The following is a 24,695-nucleotide window of genomic DNA, read 5'->3' as shown; positions in this document are numbered from 1 at the left end:
AAACTTATTTTTATTCGATTTCATTCAATTTTGGCCTTCGTCTTTGCTCGGGCACCTGCTCCGTAATAATTCCAGTTTCAAATGAACTCGAAAGCATTGTTACATATCTACATCGCGATTCAACAGGCGGAATTTGCTATCATTCATTCATCTGAAAAAAGGTTATACAATCGGTTATAAGGGAGTAAAAAATCTTACCTATGGAGAGCTGCATTTCATGTTTAGTTATCAACCATGCGAAACTCGCTTGTGGATTTGATTAAGTTGGTGGTTGAAGTATGTAATATTCTCCAGAAATTTCGGAGTGGACTTTTTACAGTCGGAAAAAAAATAAAGGGACTCTGAGGAGCTGTTCCGGAAAATTTTCTTTTTCTTCAGACTCTAAATTGTTATTGAAATTAATTGAAAATCTTAAATATCGTATAAATATACAGTTATGTGCATCCGGCCACCAGCATTGCCTCAACCTGTAACCGGGAGTGAGATACTAGGCCAATATGTACACGACGCCACAGAAGCAGCATTTTTCTATAAAGTCGTCTGGTTGTACAAAGGAAACATGTAGGTAGCTCAGTAGTTAGTTCAGTTCAGTTTGAAACCTCCATGCAAGCTAGTCTCCATCTTCGGACAATAGTAATACTTTGTACAAACCCATTTATGATTTCAAATGCATAATTATGCATTCAAAAATCTATCGAAAATCATAAGTTCAAAAAAAATTAATGAGCCCAACACTTGTTCGTGTATCATCAGGTTTCAGAGGTGTGGCTAGGGGGCTAAATTGTAGTATAAGTTTAACCTGGTCAAAAGTTAAAATTGGTTTAGATTCAGAATGTCAATATGGCGTATGAAAAGTGGCCGACATACTTCTCGAAATGTGAATGAATTTACACCCACGAATATATATAATCGCTTCAGTAGATGCTAATAATGATTATAGTGTGTCGAATTTAGAATGATGTGCAATAGATTCACTGATAGAATATATTCGTAAATCGCTGCGAATTAGATTCGTACAGACAATTTTCATAAAATATACATTTTTTTTTCGTACATATGATGAACCATTCGTAGTTCAATTGAAACACTTTTATTTCTTACTACGAGTTTTTCGTGAAAACCACGAAACGACTTTCGTTGGCTTATTACGAAACGGCTTCATTAAGCAAACGAATTGTTCACTGCTATATACGAAAGTCTTCGTAATATTTACAAGCATCATTCGTCAAGCCATCAACGTCAAAAGAGAGGTAGAATATGGGTCAACAATAGTTGATCATCACGGCGATCTCGGTCTGACTATTTAGTAACCGTATCCGTGTCCTCCGGTTTCAGGAAGATTTCCTGAACCTCTTTCGCTTCCAGTTGATCCATAATCCGGAGCAGTACGGATCCAATTGAGCCATCGCAAACTGCTCGTTGGTTTTGTTTGAAGAAGTTTGAGTTTTGCTCTGCTGGAGCAAATTAAAAATAATATGCTATTAAATACGAAAACTTTTCTAAGATGAACGAAATGAATTCGTGCGACCAACAAAATCGTTCGTAATATACACAACCGTTTATTAAAATAAACGAAACATTTCGTTTCATTCCGGAAGAATATTGCCGTTTTCAATAATAACATTCGTGCAATGTACACTAAATATGTAAAATTTACGAAAACATTCGTACATCAAGTGGCCATTACTTCACACCACAATCTTTCGAGTCCTCGATAGAGGTGAGCAGGTTGAAATAAAATCGATTTCGCCAGTTAAAAAAATAAAAAAAAATCGTTGTTGTCATGGATCATTGTTGTGATCCTAAAAGAACGATTGAAAAAAATATGGTAATAAATGCGAAAACTTTTCAAAGATAAACGAAATGAATTCGTGCAACCAACAAAATCGCCCGTATTATACGCAAACATTTATTAAAATAAACGAATCATTTAGTTTCATTTACCAAAATGATGTCGTTACCAACGACAACAATCGTGCAATGTACACTAAATAAGTAAATATTACGAAAACTTTCGTTCATCAAGCGGCCATTTCTTCATACCACAATAAAATCGATTTTGCCAGATCGGTTTTTTAAATAAAAAAAAAATCGGTGTTGTCAAATATCGATCCCAAAAGATCGAATGAAAAAAATATGCTAATAAATACGAAAACTTTTCTGAGACGAACGAAATGAATTCGTGAGACAAACAAAATCGTTCGTAATATACACAAACGTTTATTAAAATAAACAAAACATTTCGTTTAATTCACGAAAAATAATGTCGTTATCAACGATTACATTCGTGCAGTGTACACTAAATCAGTAAAATTTACGAACACTTTCGTTCATCAAGCGGCCATTACTTCACACCACAGACTTTCTAGTCCTCTATAGAGGCGAGCAGGTTGAAATAAAATCAATTTTGCCAGATCGATCCTTTTAGTTTAAAAAATCGTTGTCATAAATCGATCCTAAAAGATCGATTGAAAAAAATAATACTCCAACGAATACGAAAACTTTTCTAAGATGAACGAAATGAATTCGTGTGACCAACGAAATCGTTCGTAATATACACAAACGTTTATTAAAATAAACAAAACATTTCGTTTCATTCACGAAAAATAATGTCGATATCAACAATAACATTCGTGCAGTGTATACCAAATATGTAAAATTTACGAAAGCTTTCGTTCACCAAGCGGCCATTCTTGTTCATGAAACGAACGAAACCTACTATTTACAATGCACGAAAATACTTCGTTGCAGAAAACGACGAATGAATTCGCGTATTTCAGGTTCAATTTCATAATATTTACGAATTTATATTATCAGTGTTCAAACAATTTATTGATTTGCACGCACAGAGATGTTTAGTACCTAGTTTTTATGTTATAAATCAATTGGATTTATGTATTTTGAAACTTCGTACAAAGCTGTTACAAAATTGATAAAATTCTTATTACAAAACCAGCACGATTACTGATAAATTACTGCACACATTTCTCCAAATGATACAAAAAACCTTGTTTCGAAATTATAAAACAAATGAGCTCATTTTGTGGTGAGTCGCATGGCGCTTATGAATTCCAATAGAAATGGACATTACAAAACATAGGGAAAGAAATGAAATTCATTAAAATTCCAAGTTTTAGTTTATATGTTTGACCCAGAATTTGTCCAAAGATTACTCCAAAGGGGCATGATTCCTATAATTTTCCAAATCGAGAATTTTTCGGGGAACACAAAATGCTTTAAAATGCAGTGAACATAGGTGGACAATAAAACTCTTTCAATAATTTGTGTGTGTGTGTGTGTGTGTTAAAATCGTATGCTACAAAAGCGTGAAGGTCATTAAAATTTTACATAAACGAACAAAACAATACACTACGGTTCCAAAGCAGTATTTAGGAAAACAAAACGGTTTGCGCCCAAACAGTTGGTTTTAGATATATAGTATTTTCGGCAAACTTTCTTATCGATTTGTTTATTTTAGTTGAATTAGGGTGGTTCTTGTGATTAAAGAGTTCAAAGGATCGTAGATACGCAAAATTCAGCTACATAATGTTCAACAAAGTTATAAATCAATCCAATTGAAATAATTTTTCTGAGCAATCTATATGCCTATCTTTAATGGTTCATGCGTTATCATTTTTGCATTATGCATTATGGTTATTGCCGAGAAAGGAAACGAAGCCAGTTATAATTGTTCGTCCAAAGGAAAGTGGTAAATCTGCAAAAGAAACTAAAGACACTCTAAAGGCAAATCTAGACCGCGTTACTAGTCAAATTCAAACAGTGCGAAACGGAAACGGAGGTTCGGTGATTCTAGGGCTGAAGAATGTTCAAGCAGTTCAATCTGTGATGGAATCAGTGAAGGAAAAGTGTGGAGAGGGTTATGAAGCTGCAGTTCCGAAATCGAAAAGACCGCGATTGAAAATTCTGGGCGAAGCTGAAAAACTGGAAGAGAACGAGCTTTTAGAGCGTCTAGTAGAACAGAATAGTGTAAAAGTGAATGAGTTCAAAATGATCACCTGTTATACAAACAAGCGCACTGAATTTACCTCACTTCATTGTGGAGGTTCACCAAATTGCACATGATGCCTTGGTGGAAGACGGTTGGTATTTACCCATTGGGAAAGATGTAGGGTTGTGGAATGCTTCGGTATTATATGCTGCTTCAAGTGCTGTAATTATGGCCACAAAAGCACTGAATGCAATAAAAACCAGACATGTTCCAAATGTGCAGGAAATCACAGAGCATATGAATGTGATTCTGTCGTTGTGTGCTGCATCAACTGCGACAGAATGAACAGTACTCGTGGGTCAGGCCTTGATATGAGTCACTGTGCCTATAGCAGCGAGTGCACAGTATACAAACAAATGGTAGACAGAAGACGGCAACAACAAGATTAGCAGCGGATTTCCTGGAATCAATTGATGGACAACATAGCTTCAGTTCCACTATCGTTACTGGTCTAACGATGAGCAACCCAAATCTTGATGACACCACGACTGTTTCTCCAGGTAATGCCAAGGAGGGTATATGTCCCCCCGAAGCTACACTCGATACTGCTTCCCCTCAAAGAAATTTCCGCTTCCAGCCAATCGATGGACAACACAGCCCCAGTTCCGCTGCCGTCACTCGTCTAGCAATCAGCATCCCAGACCTTGATGACACTTCTCCAGGTAATGCCAAGGGGGGTATATGTCCCCCCGAAGCTACACTCGATACTGCTCCGCCTCAAAGAAATCTGCGCTTCCAGTTAACCGATGAACGATACAGCTCCAGTTCCGCTACCGCCACTCGTCTAGCGATCAACGGCTCAAACCTTGATGACATCATGACTGTTTCGGCTGCCCGACCGTCCGATGTTGACTCATCTCAACAGCTAGGAATATACTACCAAAATGTGAGAGGCCTGCGCACGAAGATCGACGAGCTGTTTGTGGCTACATCTGATGCGGATCAGGATATTATTGTGCTGACAGAAACATGGCTGAACGACGATATAAACTCGCTACAGTTATTCGGTCCTAGGTACACGGTATATCGCAACGATCGTGATAAAATTACTTCCGGCAAAACAAGGGGTGGAGGTGTTCTGATCGCTGTTTCAAATCGGTTATCGTCTAAACACAAAATAAGTCACAACAATGGTCTTGAGCAACTCTGGATGAACATCAATAGCCATGGATCAAATATCTGCGTAGGTGTTGTATACCTTCCCCCAGATTCCGCAAATGATGCAAACATTATTCAGAAGCATATCGATGCAGCGCTGGATATTGCAAATTCACTTGATCCCAATGCTTATCACTTACTATTCGGAGACTACAATCAGCCTGGTATAGTGTGGAAAAGTACTTCCTCCGTCTATGCTTATGCCGACCCCTATGACTCAACTTTATCTAGATCCAGTATTTCTCTACTGGACGGGATGTCTCTTCTGAACATGCGGCCAGGGATGTAATGCACCTCAGAGCAAATAAAGAGAAGAAAAAAATGTAGCTTTTTTCAAGAGCGTGCAAATGAATTTTATCTATCACACACATCGACTCACGTTCTTGTTCACTCGCCTGTTTTCATATGTTACAATTTGCTATATACCCTCCCCATCAAAACATAATTTATTGAAGGTCTTTTAACGGTAATCTATTAATTAATCAAGTATCTCACTAGGTGATTGGCATTATTTGGCTGATCCATCTAGTAAAAATAGGCTGGTCTGTCCAGAAAATATATTCAAAAGAAAAGTTCCATATTGAGAGCTGTGATGAGGAAGCCCAGGCCCGCCAACGGAAATATACAGATTCTCCATGAAATATAAAATTTCATTTTCCATTTAAATTTTCAATAATGTACTAATGAACTTAAGTAAACAATCTTAAGTTCAAGTATTTCTTGATCGATTAGTGGTGGAAAAATGAAATTATTTGATAAATTACATTGTTATGCAACGTTCGCACTACCAGTTAAAACGGGTTTTTATGGTATCTTGGTGACATTTTTCTTGTTGCTAATTATTAAAACGTGTTATAACTCTGTAGTGTAAACATTGTATTATTAAACCAATTCTGCAGCGTTTTATGTTTTATAGGTGTTTTATGTGGTAATAGGACTGACATAATTATATCTTCAGTACAGCGGTTTGTTTCATAATTTAAAACAGATTTATTTTAAAATTTAAATTAGTACACCCAACCGTTCTATTTGTTGTATACTTTAAAACGCAATTAGAACTGTGTTTTAAATACATAGGGTAGGACAGATATTCTGACTGGATAAACTGGGAAAACAATTTTAAGTCCAGTAACGCTTAAGACATGGCTTGAATTTGAATCGAAAAAGAACACCCGCTTCAACTGCTGCTGGGACGGTAAGTTCTGTTTTAAAATTTTCCGTTGTGTGCAGTACGAAACAAAAGTGTATGAAATTATAAAACAAAAAGTTCTGCTGGGAATGTGATTGTTTCCGATGCAATTACACTCAGATTTTTCACGCAGGGGATACAGGCCGTGTAAATGAAAACCGCGTAAATTTAAAAAAAAACGCGTTAATGAAAACCGCGTAAATATCAAAATCCGCGTAAAGAAACCTGAGTGTACTCTCCTATATAAAATACTACGCTGCTGAACAGTGCAATAACTACAGAAGCACGTTGTCAGATGCCTTACTGATAAAAAAACATATAACCGAAATATGAAACATGAAAACCAATTGGCTCTTTACCCTACGCAGCTACAAAGCGCCGTAAACATGGATTAACAAGTTACAACGCACACGCATGCATAAAAATAAATATATTTTTTTCAAACGCAACACTCTTAAGCAGCACACTCCGTATTGAATTAAATCAAAACCACCCCGCCCACCCACTTTGCAAATCATTCTGTGACACCGTGCTGGTATCCGAAAAATCCGCACACGGCCACCGCTGCCGAAAATGCATAGCGTCTACCGCTTATTGTAGTGCCCAGACGCTGCAGCCATGATCTTACCCGTTCGACATAAGAACAAAAACTGATTCAAACGGGTACGCGTCACCTCTATTTATAAACTAACCGTATATGGTTTAGTCACTTAGGTGCGAGTGTGTGCAAATGCCAACGTTACCGAAAATCGATAGCGCTTATTGCATCGCCCGGAGACGATGTTGCTCGTATGGGATAAGAGCAACAACTGATTTAAACGGACATGCGTTGCTTCTATTTATGACTTTTCGTGTTTCATTGAGCAACTAAGCTGCCCTCTCTTGACGGCTGTGTCTGAGAAATCTGCCTCACGAATGGTAATTTTGCCGTTTTTCGTGAACTTTTTAATTTTACCAATTTCCAAAAGTCTACTTTTATTGGGGAGATATTAAATTATTACCAATATTTAAGTTAGGTGTTTCTGAATCGGTTGGTGTATGAATGATTAAAATCCATCTAGTAATATCGGAGTTATAAGCGTGCAAACCTTACATAGTTTCGTTACATGGGAGATAGTTTAGATTTTAGAATGACACCTAGCCCCAGATAGTGGAGTAAGACATTTTTAATGTCAAAAAACGCTCTTTGCACTTTTCATGCGAACCACCGCTCTTCTCCTTCACAATAAAGTTCTTCACTCTGGTGTGTGTTGCTCCCATACGTGTATTCTACTCCATGGCTGCACTCCTCAAAGAGTAGAAATAAAGAGGCTCTTTAGTGTGAATCTTAGTCCCACGCGCACGGAAGCAGAGAAAGCAACCAAAAAACATTTTAAAAACGTTTCTTCCGATCTAACTTTATCTGAATTGTAATTTGATCCCCCTTCCTACCTGCTTGCCAGTCAGGGGAGGCACAAAAAATGGCTCTTCAAGGTGACTCTTTGAACGAAATTGTGCAGCTCTTGGTGCACAGATCTTTCTCTTTTTCGTTTTCAAGTTTCTCTTTGTGCGGTCGTTCTGCACATCGCAGTGTTTTTGTGATGCTCTATTTTTCATCAGTGTATTCCGCTCTTTGTGGCACATTGTGTGAACAAATAACAAGCCTGCATGCGGCCGATGTGTACGGTAACAAACGGTCGAAATCGCACCTTTGATCTTGTATTCATTAACGAAGAAGCATCGTCGAACTGCCGTGTGTATCAGGCGGATGAGTCGCTTGTTGATATTGACTCACATCACCCTCCACTTCTTGTTAGACTTGCATATCCACAGCATATTAATTTTGACGATATGTACGAAGATTTGGAGTTCAATTTCGCGAAAACTGATTTTGTCGGTCTTAACCACTCGCTGGAAACTATAGACTGGGTGACTATGCTGAATAACGCGAACAATGTGAATGATGCAACAGAACTATTTTCTTTTGTCCTAAAAAATCTATTCAAAATACATGTCCCCGCCCCGCGTTCCAGACCGAAACCACTTTGGTCCAACCGACAACTCCGTGAACTTAAACGACAAAGAGCAGCGGCGCTCAGACACTATACTAATCGACAGAATCCCATCACTAAGCAGGAGTTCATTTTCGCGAGCAACAATTACAAAGCCTATAACCGTTTCCTTTACTCCAGACATGTCATACAAACTCAGTCAGGCCTTAAGCGAAACCCAAAACGTTTCTGGTCCTTTGTAAATGGAAAACGTAAAGAGAGTGGACTTCCTACTACCATGATCCTAGCAAACGAAAGCTCTAGCATGATCAGTGGTATCTGCAAATTACTTGCAAAACACTTTTCGGATGCATTTGAAACCATTCCGTCTACGACAGCACAGATAAAAGCCAGCCTTCGTGATGTCCCTTGTGACGTGATAAACCTAGGTATTATTCGTTTCTCTGATGAAGACATTATTGCTGCCATTGAAAAGTTGAAGTTCTCCGCATCAGCTGGCCCAGATGGGATCCCAGCTATCATCTTGAAAAGGTGTGCGAGTGCTTTATGCGCTCCTCTAAAACTAATCTTCAACCAATCGTTATCGCAAGCGACGTTTCCTCTGTTGTGGAAAAAGTCGGTTATGTTTCCCGTTTTTAAGAAAGGAGATAAACAAGACATAGCAAATTATCGAGGCATAACTTCCCTTTGTACAGGCTCCAAACTGTTCAAAATTCTTGTAAGCGATGTGCTATTCCGCGAAGTCAAAACATATATATATCCACAGTTCAACATGGGTTTTATCCAGGTAGATCCACAGCCACGAATTTAGCACAGTTCACTTCGCATTGCATTAAAAGTATAGAAACTGGAGCCCAAGTTGATACCATCTATACCGATCTTAAAGCAGCGTACGATCGCGTCGATCACTCCCTCTACTGGCAAATATAGAGCGGCTTGGTGTGCGAGGCTTTACTGAGTGGCTCAAATCCTATCTTGTTGGCCGTTCCCTATCTGTTAAACTAGGAAATATCGAATCACATAACTTCATAAATTTATCAGGTGTACCGCAAGGTAGCAATCTCGGACCCTTACTGTGCTCCTTATTTTTCAATAACGTTTGTAATGTCCTTCCGCCTGGATGCAAACTTGTCTATGCAGATAACCTTAAACTGTTTCTAATTGTGCGATCTGAATTAGACTGCATTGAACTACAGCGTCAACTTGATGAATTTTGTAACTGGTGTGCTCGAAATCGGTTGACTCTTAGTGTATCCAAATGCTCACTAATGTGAATGCGTGTGAAAGAACGCAGAAAAAACCCAATTTTGTGGTGCTACACTATCTCGGGGAAATCACTTGAAAGAGTGTCAGTTGTCAGGGACCTTGGTGTACAGCTGTCGTTTAGAGATCATTATTCCCACATCATTGTAAAAGCTAACAGGAACCTCGGTTTTATAATAAGAATAGCCAAAGAGTTTACTGACCCGTACTGCCTGAGATCACTGTATTTCTCTCTTGTTCGCTCCGTCCTGGAAGCTTCGGCTGTTATCTGGTGCCCGTATGCGAATATCTGGATTAATGGAATCCGATAGAGTTACCACCTTACATTGACCGATGTCGTTTGCTTGACATGGGCACCCTTGCAAAAAGGCGAAACATATTCAGAGCCGTTTTTGAAGGAAAAGTTCTAACTGGTGTAATTGATGCCCCTAACATACTCTCGCAAATTAATGTAAATGTGCCCTCTAGAAGTTTAACATCGTGGTATTTTTTAAGACTTGACTATCATAGTACTGATTATGGACAGAACGAACCAATAAGGGCGATGTGTAGTGTTTTTAATAATGTGTATGAATGTTTTGACTTCTCTGTATCAAGCGATGTTTTCAAAAATAGGCTTAAACGGCTAACTTAGCGTATTAGATGTGATTTAGATAGTGATTTTAATTTGTTAGATGTATAATTAAGTTCAACGTAATGTAATGTAATGTAATGTGCAATATTGTTTAATATGTATATGTGAAAAGATAATGAGGTTTTTACGCGCATTTGGAGGGTGTTCTATGGACTTTCTCCAAATGGGCTTTTCCTCATTCTATTTTTCATGTAGACCATGTAGGTCAGATGAAAGTAAAAGAATAAATAAATAAATAATTTAAGATAGAGTGGATCTTGAAAAATTGGTTTTCTATTATTACCTATTTTATTGTTAATTTCTTGCAACTAACTTGTTCTAGAAGTTTTTAAAACTTTTATAAATGCACATTTTTGTCGAAGCAATAAAGTTTCTATCTCTTTCGTTTGGATAGTTATAGGCGATTTTTAAAACAAAAATGTTTTTTTAAGCTTTCAAGATTGCAAATGAATTTTGAATATTTTAATTTCATTTGAAAGATCGGAACTTTTCTTGTTTTAAGTGAAAAAAACTGCGGGAGCATTATTTCTGTAAAAAAATATCGTTTATAACTTTTCAAATAGACGAGATAATAACTTTGTTACTTCAGCAAAAATATTCATAAAAAAATTCTAAAAGTGCTACAATCAAAGCATTTACGATAAATCAATGTATAAAATGACCAATGAAAAAGTACCACCCCTATGGTAACCTTAATTCAGCATATGTAGTTTGACTGACAGCGCGCTACATGTATGGGGCGATATAGCTACGAAGTCCCTAACAAACAATTACTTTCTGCTTTTACGATATGCTTCAGGCACTACAAACGACGTTTTGAATATTACAGTTTGATTAGAAGGCATTCGAATAGTAAAACGACACTTAGACTTAGTTATTAAATATAGCGCTCCATGACTCCAAAATTCAGATTTTATTATTGACACCTCTACCATATGAGCCAAAACGTTGAACAAAGATAGCAGACTACACACCAAAGATGAAAAAGACACATCGAAGAAATAACTAGTGTCATGTTGAGATCAACAATTGGCGCAGTTTATGTTTAGAACCATGTCACGCGACTCCAGCCTCAATTGAGATAATCGTCCAACCAATTAAGGTTTTCCGATCAATATTGATTGCCTGCAAACTTTAACCATGTAGCAATTTAAATAAAAAACACAGAGGGTAGCAATGGATTTCCAGCCGGACAGCCACCGTGCGTCGCCCCAGCTGTCATTGGACCTATTCTGCTAATGGAAATTACAAATGAGTTAAAAGTGAGCACATGGTATCGTCGGCTTGTTGCCGGAGAAAATTAGCACGTACCTTTGTTGGATTACCGCTACATGCTGCCATGTGAGTAAGGTTATCTCTGTGGCATACGTCAGATGAGCTTTAGAATGATTAGGCTTGTTCCAATATTTTAAAAAGTGTATTGTTCCTGTATTCTCTTTTTCCTTTTATTTTGTCTCCGATAGTATGCTGAAAGCTGTTTTTGTACTTCGTAGAATCCGGCAGCAAAGAATGAGTAATGGACCCTATTAATTGCGTTCGCATTTTTTTTTTCGGATGAGATCGCGTGTTTATCAAACTCAGTTCATCGGGTCACATAGTTGTAATAATTATAGTCGAAAACCGAAATTAAAAGGCATAGTGTGACATTCTGTATAGCTGCATCATTATTAATAATTCATAATCTAGATAGCCGAACAATCAGAATTGTGAATTACTACACGTAGGGTGACTATTCCCTAGTAAATCTAACTCCCAATCATATCTGTTTGTTCCTATAAATGCAGTTACTTACTGATCAACAAATACTATCGTGGACAATCAACTGATAAAGTTGACTGTGGTCCACTAGAAAGTTGATTGTATAATTTTATATTCTTGTCTTTTTTCTTTCTTCGGACAAAACCAACCTAAAGGCCTTATAGTGCGGGTCATTTTTAATTTCAAAAGTTTATGGTATAGTTTGAGTTGAAAGTTATTCCACAGATAACAGACATTTGGGCTAGAACAAAATTTCTTAAAAAACCTGTGTAAACTTTTGAATTGGTAGACGTTGAAAATCCATGTTTCATTATTGCCATCTACGCAACTGTTTGCTACATGTGTTTAACAACTGCACTACAACTGCATTGCGTCGATCACTGCGCCACCTACAAACGGTTGTCAAACGTGTTTTAGAGTCTGATTTATTCGTAATTTCAATAGCTGGTATTTACACACGTTTCAAATCGAGCCTAAACGTCTGTTATGTGTGGTTATTCTAAAAATAGTGGGGACAGTTGCTTAACAGCATTGGAATACGCTCATCACTCTACTCTGAATTGAAATTTTTGATAAACATAAAGCAGGGAAATTCTTTATGCCAATCTAAGCACAATAATAAATACTATACCAAAATGTAGTTTTTAGAAAAATGCCAACGAATATTCAAGGCTTATAACTGAACTTATATCTTATTTAAAGTGGAGATCATTTGACGAAAACTGTTGAAAGCGTTCCATCGGTTATTTTAAAAACATTTAAAACAAGACTTGAAACATCTGTACATATACGAAACACCTCACAATATGAGATCGCATATCGTGCCGTTATTGCAGACGAGACTGCCGCGCATGTTATCTTCTATTTTCGAATTTTCATTCATGCGCCAACCATGTGCTCGAACGTGGAACACTGTTTTTGTTTTTCTGTGTCTTCTTCTTGAGCAAGCAGTCTGAGATAGCTCTAATATTAATCATATCCTTGCATCTAAACACATATAAATCAGCTAACAGTACATTCTCATTGGATCACTCGTTTTGCCACAAATCACACTCAACACAGCGACAATATTGCGTGAGACCGATAACGAAACATTCGAAGGTCGAAACCAAAACAAATACAATTACACCTAGAAAACCAGAAAGCACGACTGTATTCAATTCGGCTTGTGTACACTTTCCAAAAACTGATATGTTATCAGCAGCGAACCGTTGACATCGCTACTGTTCGCTTCGATCGAACACACGAACCTTTGGACCACATAATTACCAATAATTAACTGGTATTCGAATAAACAAACAATGATAAACGGATCGATGTGCCCAAGAACGATTGCAACTTACCCCCGAAATCACAATTGCTATCACTTGAACTTCCAACTGCGAATCGAGGTCAACCGGTCAAAACACACCGAAGTGACGCGCGCGTTTGTTGCGTTTATTTTTTGTTTGCACTTGGTGTAGTATGTCTTCCTATTCTGCAGGTACTCGTCCCGGGCGTCTCTTTCCAAATGCAACTGGCTTGGGATCAATTTTCAGTGCAAATGTGAAATGTTGAACCGTTCATGATGCGTCACATTTCGGCGCTTCGTGACTCGGAGCGCATGAATGGAAAATTCTGCTGCGAAAAAGAAAACGCACACAAGCCAACTGTTTTGAAACACGCTAGCGGGTGATGCCCAAGGCGATAACCGTAGATAGAGTTGATCCTCGCAGTGGCCGAACATTTTTGCATCCAAGGTGTATGTTGAGAGGAAAATTTGATTGTTGAAAGGAAATATGGATAATAGTAGTATATCGTATTTGTTCAAAACTAATTCTCTACAGACCCACCATTTTTCATTTATCGTATCACGATATACGCGTATGTACCAAATAGTTTGGAATTACAGGGACGACCCGTTTTTTGTAAGCCCCTTGATGAATTTTAGGCTGACAAAACGAGGATATATTCTTTTCTTTCTTTTTAATAAAACAAACTTGTTAAAGTATTTTTCTTTGGTCCCTAAACATAGCCTTATAATTCTTTCTGATTATTCAGAATAAATTTCCCTTAAGGGGGGATACAGTGTAAAATTTAGAAAAAATGTTTTTTTATATTTTCATGCATATTTTAGATTATTTTCTGAGATCTTTTTTTTTGGTCAAGTCTCCCCACTGAGGGGAAACTTGACCAAGAGAATTTTGAAAAATCATAGCAAAAAATAAAGACATAAAAATACTGAATTATTTTTTTCCATATTGTCGAGATCTTTGGGTAGCAGTAAAATATATAAATGCATTTGATATATTTTGATTTTTTTAATGCATTTCTTTTTAAGGATTAACTGTACTGCTTGCATTGCATGTTCACATATTACGAAATCAGTCGTACCATTGCTATTTTTGTTAACCATCTTGTTGAATAGTGAATGTAATTAAACATTCCACTAAGGCACTAAAAATGTTTGTTTTGCTAAATTAACTCTCAAAAAGATAAGCTGAAATTGTGACTTCATGAATAATCGCCAACCCAATTAAATCAAAGCCTCTTTTTGTCGTTTTATCGGCGAGAGAATCGAAGGCGCCCGATCAATTTCAAATTACAAGTTGATTAGAACTAGAGAACTGTAACTTGCCGGGCCTCTGAGACCCTTTACCTTTTTTCAGGATTAAAGAAAATGAAGTTTTCATATCAAATAACCCACTAATGAATTAAACGTTCCAAAATTAGTCGAACACATCTTATTTGATCCGAACAAACTACATATTCATTTCTGAAGCACCATAATGAGATAAAAATTAATTCGTTTCAATATAGAAAATATATTCAGCTTACCATAATTACTATTCAAAATATCATTATAAAAGACAAAATACGTACTTTTGAGCCACCCTAATAAGAGGTAAGGTTAATTTCTATTTTTATAACCAAAATATGAATTCAGCATACAAAAAGTTCTTTCAAAAATATTTTGAACCTTAGCAACAAAATAATTATTTTGAGCCACCCTAATGTATAATGATGGTTTTGTTTACAAGGGTTAATATCAAAAACTATTTGGCACACGAAAATCAATATACAATAAATTTAAGAACTATTTCGATAAAATAAATATTTCTGAGACACCCTAATGAATATTAAATGTTTATTTTTGATATGTTTTAATATCAAAAACGAATTCAGCATACCAAAGTTATATAAAACCGTCCTATTTGAGCCGATACGGTAAAGTTTCGACTTTAGTCCACCTTTTGTTCTAAGTCGTGCCACTGTGCAGTACTGTTCTGCCGACCAATGGTGTAGTGGATCGCCTAGTGGTCGCTTTATGTCACTATCTCGCCAATACCTATTATTCATCAACAATGGACCGCAGAATGTTACGTCGATGATGGATTCCTGACCGTCTTTACGGAATGTGCTAGCGGAACCTTCATTGCACAGTCGTACAACCAGCTTCGCCAGGGTTTTCAACAATCTGTAACCTCTTGTGTTGGTCAGCCTACTACCCCACTCCACGGTCCACCTTGAGGGAGCATAACAGCTACATATGAATACACCGTTGATCTTGGCGATCACAAAGCATTCGTGTGTGTTATCCACACACCTCTTGGGCAGGCAGACTATCCATAACTTAGCTTTCCACCATCCCTGCATTATCTGCCATTCAGTTACCGTTATCGGGAGGAATACGATACGGGTCTGCAATAATTACAAAGCCGCACTTCGTCTTTTTTTTGACTGTCACAACAGTTGCTGTGCAAAGTCGCAATGACTGAGATTAAGTTGGGTTATCTCCATCATGGTTGGTCTGCCTTCCCCTATTTATACGCGTAGTATTCGAAACCTCCGGTCGTGTGATCTTTTCCTTCCTCCGACTTTTATCGAAGTCAAATCACTACCGTTTGAGTGCCTTCATCCCACTTCCTAATCCGGATCGCCACCGGAACAACTAGGTTGCACTCGAGCACTACACCCCTCAGTTCATCATCAGACAGGGCTCTTGATAGGCCGTGCTCTTAACGGAAGGATCCTTTTTCAGCTCGAAGATTGTCTGACCTTTTTAAGTGTGCCTTGTTTTAACGACGCTCTCTGCGAAATCGTTAAGCTCCAGGTCCTCTTCCGCTTTCTTGAGCAGAGCGACGATTCGTTGCCTTCAACAATTAGTGCACCATCATCCAAAGTAAAGCTTTCGGTATAGTTAATGCTTATTTTAGGCCGCTCAAAACTATCTCATATTCTTGTCACAAATAAGTTTGCTGTTGTAACTTCGGTTTAATTACAATGCTTGATTAGTTTATTTCGAGTCGATTTTGTTTTTTCCTTTTGCTGGTTTTTTATCTGTAAAAAATATTTGTTAAAAAATCAATTGAATATGAATAAGCTTATTGAAAACAAAAAGATCTGGAATTGACCGTTGAATTATAAATAAGTAGCAGCACTCCTAATGGCCGGCTGTTCGGAATCTAAGCTTCGCAATTAAAATTTTCGGGAATCGACCCCGAACAACTTTATGTGCATATACTTAATATTATATTGTCTACCAAGACATACCTTCTGATCTTTTCCGTTTCCTACTAACGCAATGTCTTTCCCCTGATGCTCGTGGAGATGTAGAGTTAGTCTCGGTCTCTATCAACAGCGAGTGTCGAACTAACATTCCTTCCCTTCCCCGGTAGAACAGCATTTATTGTGGCCGGCGTCGTTATTGATCATTTTTATGAATGATTTGAGTCAGTGAAACCTGCACAGTGAGAATGATTTGCTCAAGCATCATTTTTTGGTTCATTGTGCATTTTCACTCATTCGGTCAATCACGAAGTACATCCACAGACTAACACTCGAAAATAATGGTTCGTCTGCTTTAATGGCTATTTTAAATATATTTGCAGTGGGGACTGTGCCCGCATTTACAATGATGGCGCCACTGACATATGAACAAGCATGCGGGAGATAGACCATTAGTGAAAAATTGTTCCCAAGCCTGAAGGGTATACGCTAGTAAATGAGTGTTTGGCACCATGTAAGGAGGAGCTAGTGTTCTAGGAATATGAGCGGATCGATGTTTTTTACAAGAATTTCATCATAGTGTTATGTCTGTTAGTCTGTGGTGCAACTACCGGCAGTCTACCTAAGCTAAGCGAAGCTTCTCTTGTTCTTTCTCCTTTACTTCTTTCTGTCTCCGTTCTCTCCGCTTCACCTGCTGGTTTGCCACGATGCGCCAGCCACAGTCCTTTTCAACATTTCTCTGATTGTTTCTAGACTACAGCTCGCTCTTCTGTTTCCCGGCGTGTCCCTCACTCGTTTCTTCTAGCGAATATTGCAGTGACTCTGCAGTATCTCGTCAGTTTCGGCTGTTGCGTGTTCTGTAGCTTTCTGGTGACGAGCCTAGAACGTACCTGAGGCCTGTCAAGGTTTTGCCGGGGCTTGCCGTTTCAATTCCTCCTCTTCGTGCTCAGTGACCAGAACAGCACGACTGTCAGCTCAAAGTCGTGATCCTTGTCCTGCCCGTCGACGTTCACCAGTATGCCGTCATCCACATATTACTGGCGTTGATCCTGGTGTGCCGGTTGGTACTCCAGTTGGACTAAAGTACTTTATGCTAAAATCTTAGCGGAAGCAGCACAAATTCGCTTCGACAGAGTTGCTTTATGTGGCTTTTGATAGATGTTTAACAAAGTCCACTACCCAGCTCCAGCATACAGTCAAGGCTCCGAAAATGACAACCGCGAGCGAATTTGTTTTATCTATTTTTATGTCAATTTTTACATCAATTTGTTTTCCAATATAACCTTTAAGACTCAACAACTTACTCTCTGTCCTCTGAGAAATCAATCCAAAGCCAACTCATTTTTCATCTGTTGATGAGCATGATGTTTTCCTTGAGGCTTCCACAAAGGAATAACCAACATCATCTAGTGGAACACGACGAAAGCAGAAGCAATCATCCAAATTATTTTTCAGAAAGAGCTGATGGTGTTTCTGCAAAATAGTCTTTCAGATAAATTTTACAACTTATCAGGTTTACTTCAAGAAAGCATCCTTGGAACAAGTCTGTATAATATCTTTATTTCTGTCATTCCTCCTCTCCCGGGAAGTAGAGTCCTGTCATAGTTCACCGATGATACAGCCTTCATGTATAAGGGTTTTATCATCAACACTCTGTAGAATGAAGTACAGATACTTGTATTTTATAATTGTTTTTCCCCGAGCTAGAAAATCATAATTAATGCAGCAAATCACAGTATGTGAACGTCCAAAAAATATACTTCAAAATTAAATTAGTTATTGAATTTGCCTTTCGACTTCGTCTCGTCAGAATCCGACACTAACTTAATGACAGAACTGAGTTAGCACCGAATTGACTCTAGCTCCAAAAACGGAGACACTAATTGGAGCTAGCGTCAATCCGGCGCTAGCTTAGTCCGGTCAGTATCACTAAGTTAGTGTCGGATTCTGATGAAACACGAATTCCACAACTAATTTAGTTAAAGGTTTTGTGCCCTTTATGGGCAAATGTGGTTTTAAACAATTTTCTCTTAGTGGAGAAAAAAAGCTCTTATCCAATTTTTTTTGCGCTGAGGTGAAATATAGTAGAGCACATCAAAATTTAAAAAATGCAAGAAATTGATAGTAATTATTCCATTGCAAACATTCCAAAACAAATTCAAAGTATTTCTTCCAACAACAACCCTACCTCGTGATGGCGCCCCGCTTGACGCAACAATAATTTCGATGGTAGCAGACTGCATCCCACTTACGTCGTTAGAAAAAAAATTCTTGAAAATAGAAATTTCACCCGTTCCGGTTATAACCGGCTAATTAAAGCTGACGACGTTGGTTCTATTTTTAGACATACGATATAGTGTATCTATATGCAGTCAGGGTGATAGAGCTAATCGTCGTCGCTAGTAAGCGATAAACCGAAAAATACACTAAACGCTGCCAAATTCACCCTATCAACACATATTTAGCTGTGTCTGTTTTGTACTTACTATGTGTGTACTTATGTATACAAATATCAGGCGGAATATCGAACTTGGCACAAAAGCCATAGTATAATCAACTGTTTGTCCCAATAATTGTAGTAGAAGTGACAGTGAGGGGGCTGACAAACGTATATTTTTTGACGAAAATTTGAACAATGTCAAGGCTACCATTCCCGGGAGATATCGTAAAATGACTCATATATTGAGTTGAGTGGAATATACCTACGAAAATGTGGAGGCTTTTGTTAAAATACCACCTATCTTATCAATCCATATATGTATGAAAAAGTTTTCAAATGCTCCCAGCGATTGTATCGATTTTGGTTGGCTATTTTTCGGCAAGTTGAAGGTTAAGAGAAACGAAAGGTATGAAAATTGAAAGACGGATAGGTATTCTAGAGCGAATCAGTAATAAACTTCGAACGGAAAGCAAGAGCTAGGCAAGCTCATATGAGCCAAATCGAAAAATCTTTTACCTTCCGCTTGTAGCAGTCGGGCGTTCCACCTGAGTCTACTATGTAGCATGGTCGGTGTGAGAGCATAACTAATCATCATATTTTGGCACCGATGCCGGTTTTGTTGCTAGTACGAAATAATTAAATGTTAGAAAAATAAAAAGCGGAATAAAAAAAACCATACATCAGACCGGATCAATTAACCTGCGCTATACGTGTCAAACAATTTCGCCCCTTTGTAGCAACACGTGGTTCGATTAGCCAATGACCATGCGTGCGTAATGCCTTTGAATTGTATGCTACAATCGTTCTGCTGTTCGCACGGTTTGCTGAATTGCGTTTTTGACAAAACAAACGGCGATCCACAATGCTATACATATGCTAATTGACTCGTAGGACGCTGCTTATTTTGCAGTGATTGATGAGCTGACATTGTTTTTGAAGCATGCGCTGTGGTTATCGAGGTTAAAGATTAGTTTGTTTCTCGGGGTTATGGCAAGCACTGAACTGAACATTAGCAATAACTAGAAGCAAACCGCCATGAATTTGTTCTGAGTGATGGGATTCTACCTGTACTTTCAGCTTAGACAAGTAACCAACTACTGAAATGTTCGCTTGATACAGCAGGTTCCAGATAAGCAAAGTAATTCATCTTTCCAGATACAACTAAAGCTAAAAATCTAATAAATTTTAAACAAAAAGAGTCCGACGTTGTTCTGGTACGTCTCACCTCAAGACGGTAACATAATTTAAGTTGACATTTGTCGATTTTGAAGCAACGAGATCTAGGCATCGGAACATATCTGCCATTGTGTAGCAATACTCCAGAAGGCATCTTACGATGTCTAGCTATGTATACCGTACCTATCCCAAATAAATCATCAGTACCCTCTAGTAATATAGTACCCGGCTGGGTCGACAACTCGCTTCATACTATAATGGATTCGGATAATTTGTAATCTCTGTAGCACACAGGGGCAGCCACAAAGGATAACCTAAATAAGAGCGGCAAAATTTCCAAAAAAAAAGCTAGCAACAACACGCTATGTAGCCAGTAACTGTGACTCGAAGCCCCACTAAATGATGATTCAGATTTAGACAAGAAGCGCCACAAATCAGCATCTGACTCGGAGCGAGTGGCCGCTTTCTACGAATTTGGAGCGCGTGATATTTGTAGTCTACATAGAAAAATAAAACAAACCAAATTTGTACATTTCTTACAAAGCTGTAGAATTCGCTCAAACTTTGACACCAACTTAGACTCCGCACTTTCAAAGTGCGAGAAATCGAACTTCTAAAAACTGCGAGCTGTCAAAATACACACATTTCAAGTGATAGAGATGATGTTCTCATAGGCAGGCCAGTCGAACTAACCAGTCTTTGAGAAGAATTTATTAGAAGAATGTTAGGTGTGCAGTGCGGTTCGAATCCAATTTTATTGCCACAAGAAATATGTACAGATTCCCAATAATAATGCACAGACTAGCACAGCGAAGGTACTTTTATCGAGCCAAACGGATCCGGAGCCAAACGAGTATGACGTCATACAATGAAAACAACAGAACAAATATTACGTGTAACCCGTCAGGGTAACAATTTAGCACTGGGTGAAATATACCTATTTGTGCGTACTCTCTCCGGAGAGTGCATTGTTTACGTAAATTACGCGCACCACTGTTCCATATAATCGTTCACTTTTTGTTTATAATTTTGTTTGTGAACGTTATAATTTTGCTTATAATTTTGTTTGTGAACGTTAGTTCAGATAGGTGTAGTTTTTTTTGTTTAACATTTGTATATACGTAACATAGGGATTAGATAGGACACCGCTCTTCTCTAGCTGCAAAAGTGTTGTGATTATGCTGGACCATAACGATGACAGCTGTGCGGTAGTGCGGTTTTTTGATATTGAACGTTTTGTTTTGGTCGGGTGGAAGGCGGCCATCGCAGTGATAGTGGAGAAAGTAACGGACCACAACATCAAACAGACGTTGAGATAAGTGTTCTCTTTTTTCGGGACAGTTCCCCGCCACTGGAAGGAAGGATTCAATGCGCGCGTGCGACAGCGATATAAAACCGTCGAATAGTGCCGGCCTGTGGTTCGGGCACTAGTGAAGTGAGTGGTGTTGGTTCGCCGAAGTGGGACAGCTAACCGTAAAGGAGCATTCTCGCGTCCCCGGCTAAAACCCAAGGAACCGAATACTGGCCGTTCTCGCTATAGAGGATAAGTCAAACGAGCCTAGTTCTGCTCTATAGCTGAAAGCCAAGGAGAACGAAGCAGGGTGTACGAAGGTTTCCCCTGGGAAGTGCACTGTGGTGACTTCCGGGATCGTTTACGGCGAGTAAAGGATCCGGCGATTCGTCGCCTACGTCGCTAGGGAGGTTCCAACAAAGGAGCCAAGCTCATCTCCCTAGCTAAACGCCAAGGACCGCTGCCGGAGCAGCCAACGGCAATCCTCGGCCGTTGTAGTCCCGGCCATTCGGACAAAATCGTCGCCTTCCCGCCAACAGCAGCAGTTCGCCGAGCAGCGCACAGTGCAGGAAGAGGAAGTGGAGAATATAAGCGTCGGTAAATTTATTTATTTTTTCCCCTTCTTTATTTATTTACATACGAAAATCCGAAATTCCGGTAGGAGCACCTAGGCCGCCCTGAGAAGAAGGGTCCGCCGGGCAAACAAGAACCCGAGTAGTGACAAACCGCTACTTTTATGCGATTTTATCTAAAAAACGTGTTTTGTTATTCACAGTAGGCTTCACTTTACATGTTCATATTAGTATTTTACAATTTTATTTAGAAAGACATTTATTGTGTTCACTATAACTGCACAAACAGCATTTTACTTATGCTCTTTTTCGTCAACTTTGTTTTTTTGGATTTTTTTTGTTGCTCAGTATCAAACGTTTAACTTCTCTTTTGATTCATATATTGAACCAGTTGAAAAATTATTATGATAAAAACAGATGATCGAATACAGTCGAGCACGTTCGAGCATACACATTTTTGGGTGATGCCAGTTTAACATGCTTGTTTTTCTATTCGCCAGTTTTGCGGTTAATTTAAAATATTTGATTTTAGGCAAATATGTTTCGAACAAAACAGTTATGTCGCGCTGGGCAAATAAAAAAAGAAATCGTATAAATATATCTTTCTAAAAAACCATAGATCGTCTAAATCCGTTCACGAGCGGCAGAGATAATTAACATTTTATATTTTGACGTAGGACTACGTCTTTGTTTTCGATATGGGAATGCACTTTTGAACGCTGATTTTGAACGCTTATAATTCAGCCATCACAAGATAAATTTTCAAAATGTTTGGGTATATCGCTCAGAATTGTTTCTAAGAACAGATTCCAATAGATAAACCCAAAGATTACGTACAACATAGTTAAAATAACACGCATTTAAACACAGAAGGCTGCGCTTCCCTAATCAGGCATGACAGATTTATGTACCTAACGCGCAACGTTTCTAAGAATGACGTCATCATCGACTATTTAAATAACAAGCTCAATTGCCTCACAGAGAACAGACATATAAATTAGAACAAACTATCCTGAAAAACCTGTGTAAACATTTAAGTTAAAACACGTTGAAAATCACCATCGCATGCGTGAATCACTATTGTATCCAAGTTTTCACACAAGTCCCGTATAGCGATTGCTGGCCGATCGAAGCGCCGATCGGTGGAAAGTTACTACTCGTTGTTGTCATTTCAAAGCGACAGTTTTATTTCTTACACAAGTTGAAAACTTTACTTGTATGCCAGTTCTCAGTGATTGCCTGTTGGACGGCAGGCAGAGCAGAGTACTGCCTTCGCGCTTTCACAGCCATTGTAACAGATTGATAAGTCCTTTACACTGGCAGTAGAGGCACGTTACGCAGTGCAGTTTAACAGGCGACTGAGCTTATCCGATGCTTTCTCCTGTGTTGAGCTCCTTTTCAAGCACACATTTCATGTACAATCTCGAGAGCACTAATTCGTATAAAACGCGTGCACAAAATCGCTTGTACAGTTGAGCTTCATGTGCAAACACGGTTAACATAGCGTCGTGGTACTGGTTGTCTCTTCTACTACACCCATAATTACTAGCGTTGACTCATTTTGCTTGGTGCGTATCTTCCATTCGTGTACGGATACGGTGAACTGACACAGCTGCTTGATTCGAGCACTACAACTGTACACCGTTCGCTTGGGTTTATTGTTTGAGGTGAATGTGTAGGTATATACAAGTTGTTGCGGTCACATGCGTGTATGATAGACATCTGAGCTCTCGTTGCGCAAAGGGAAAACATTTTTTCTTTGTATTGTCATCTCCATGACAGGCTAAGGAGACGAAAACTTTCTTAGCAACAAATTCACGCGAATCGATGGAAAGCGCAACGAAGGTTTATTATTTACGTTGCATCAGTTTATTGATTTCACGTGATTCATTTCCACTCAACATATCCCACTTTGATTCTCATAATACATAGATAATTAAACGCATATTTATGTATGAGTACACTGTTCATGTATATGTTTTGCTTCGTTATATGATTAAGAACATTCGCCACATTTATATGCGTACTATAGGAAAAGAGACGGTTTGGTTCAATATGTACCATTCGATGTTGATTGGTTATACATGAAGTGAACTGTAGAAAGATATATTTTCGATTGATTATTAATCCAAATGGAATAAGAAATGCAATATTTCATTTTTTTTATTTATTTTTGAAGTCCTACGCAGGGTTGCCACATTAAAATCTGTAATTTTTCGTGAAAAAATCTGGAAATCTGCATCGCGGAAGAAAAATTCTGTATCGAAAATCTGTAGTCAAAAATTAACTAGAAACTTCCCAAAAATATTTTGACAATGAAAAATTAAATAATCTTAGTCTGCAGAACAAATGTTTCACGGCTTGGTTTGGCTTGGTTTCCTTAGATCTGAACTGTGCAAGGTGCCTTTTAAGTGTTATTCGAAATTCTGATAGGCTGGATACTACACTACACTACACTGGAAATCTGTATTTCAGCAAAAAATCTTTAATCTGTATATACATATTCTTGGTCGTATCTAGAAAAATCTATAAAATACAAAATAATCTGCATATGTGGCAACCCTGGTTCTACGTCTACATTTCGTACAACCCCATAGGGCTGTCATTGTAATTTTTTACTTAAATTAAGGTTCTTTTGAGTTTTGCGTCTCTTTCGCACTTATTAGTGGCAGGGTGGCCAGACCTACCGATTTATCGGTAGTCCTACCGATTTTGGTCTTCCCTAC

The sequence above is a fragment of the Topomyia yanbarensis genome, chromosome 3 (assembly GCF_030247195.1).
Source record: "Topomyia yanbarensis strain Yona2022 chromosome 3, ASM3024719v1, whole genome shotgun sequence".
NCBI classification, from domain to species: domain Eukaryota; kingdom Metazoa; phylum Arthropoda; class Insecta; order Diptera; family Culicidae; genus Topomyia; species Topomyia yanbarensis.
This window is presented reverse-complemented; position numbering follows the sequence as displayed.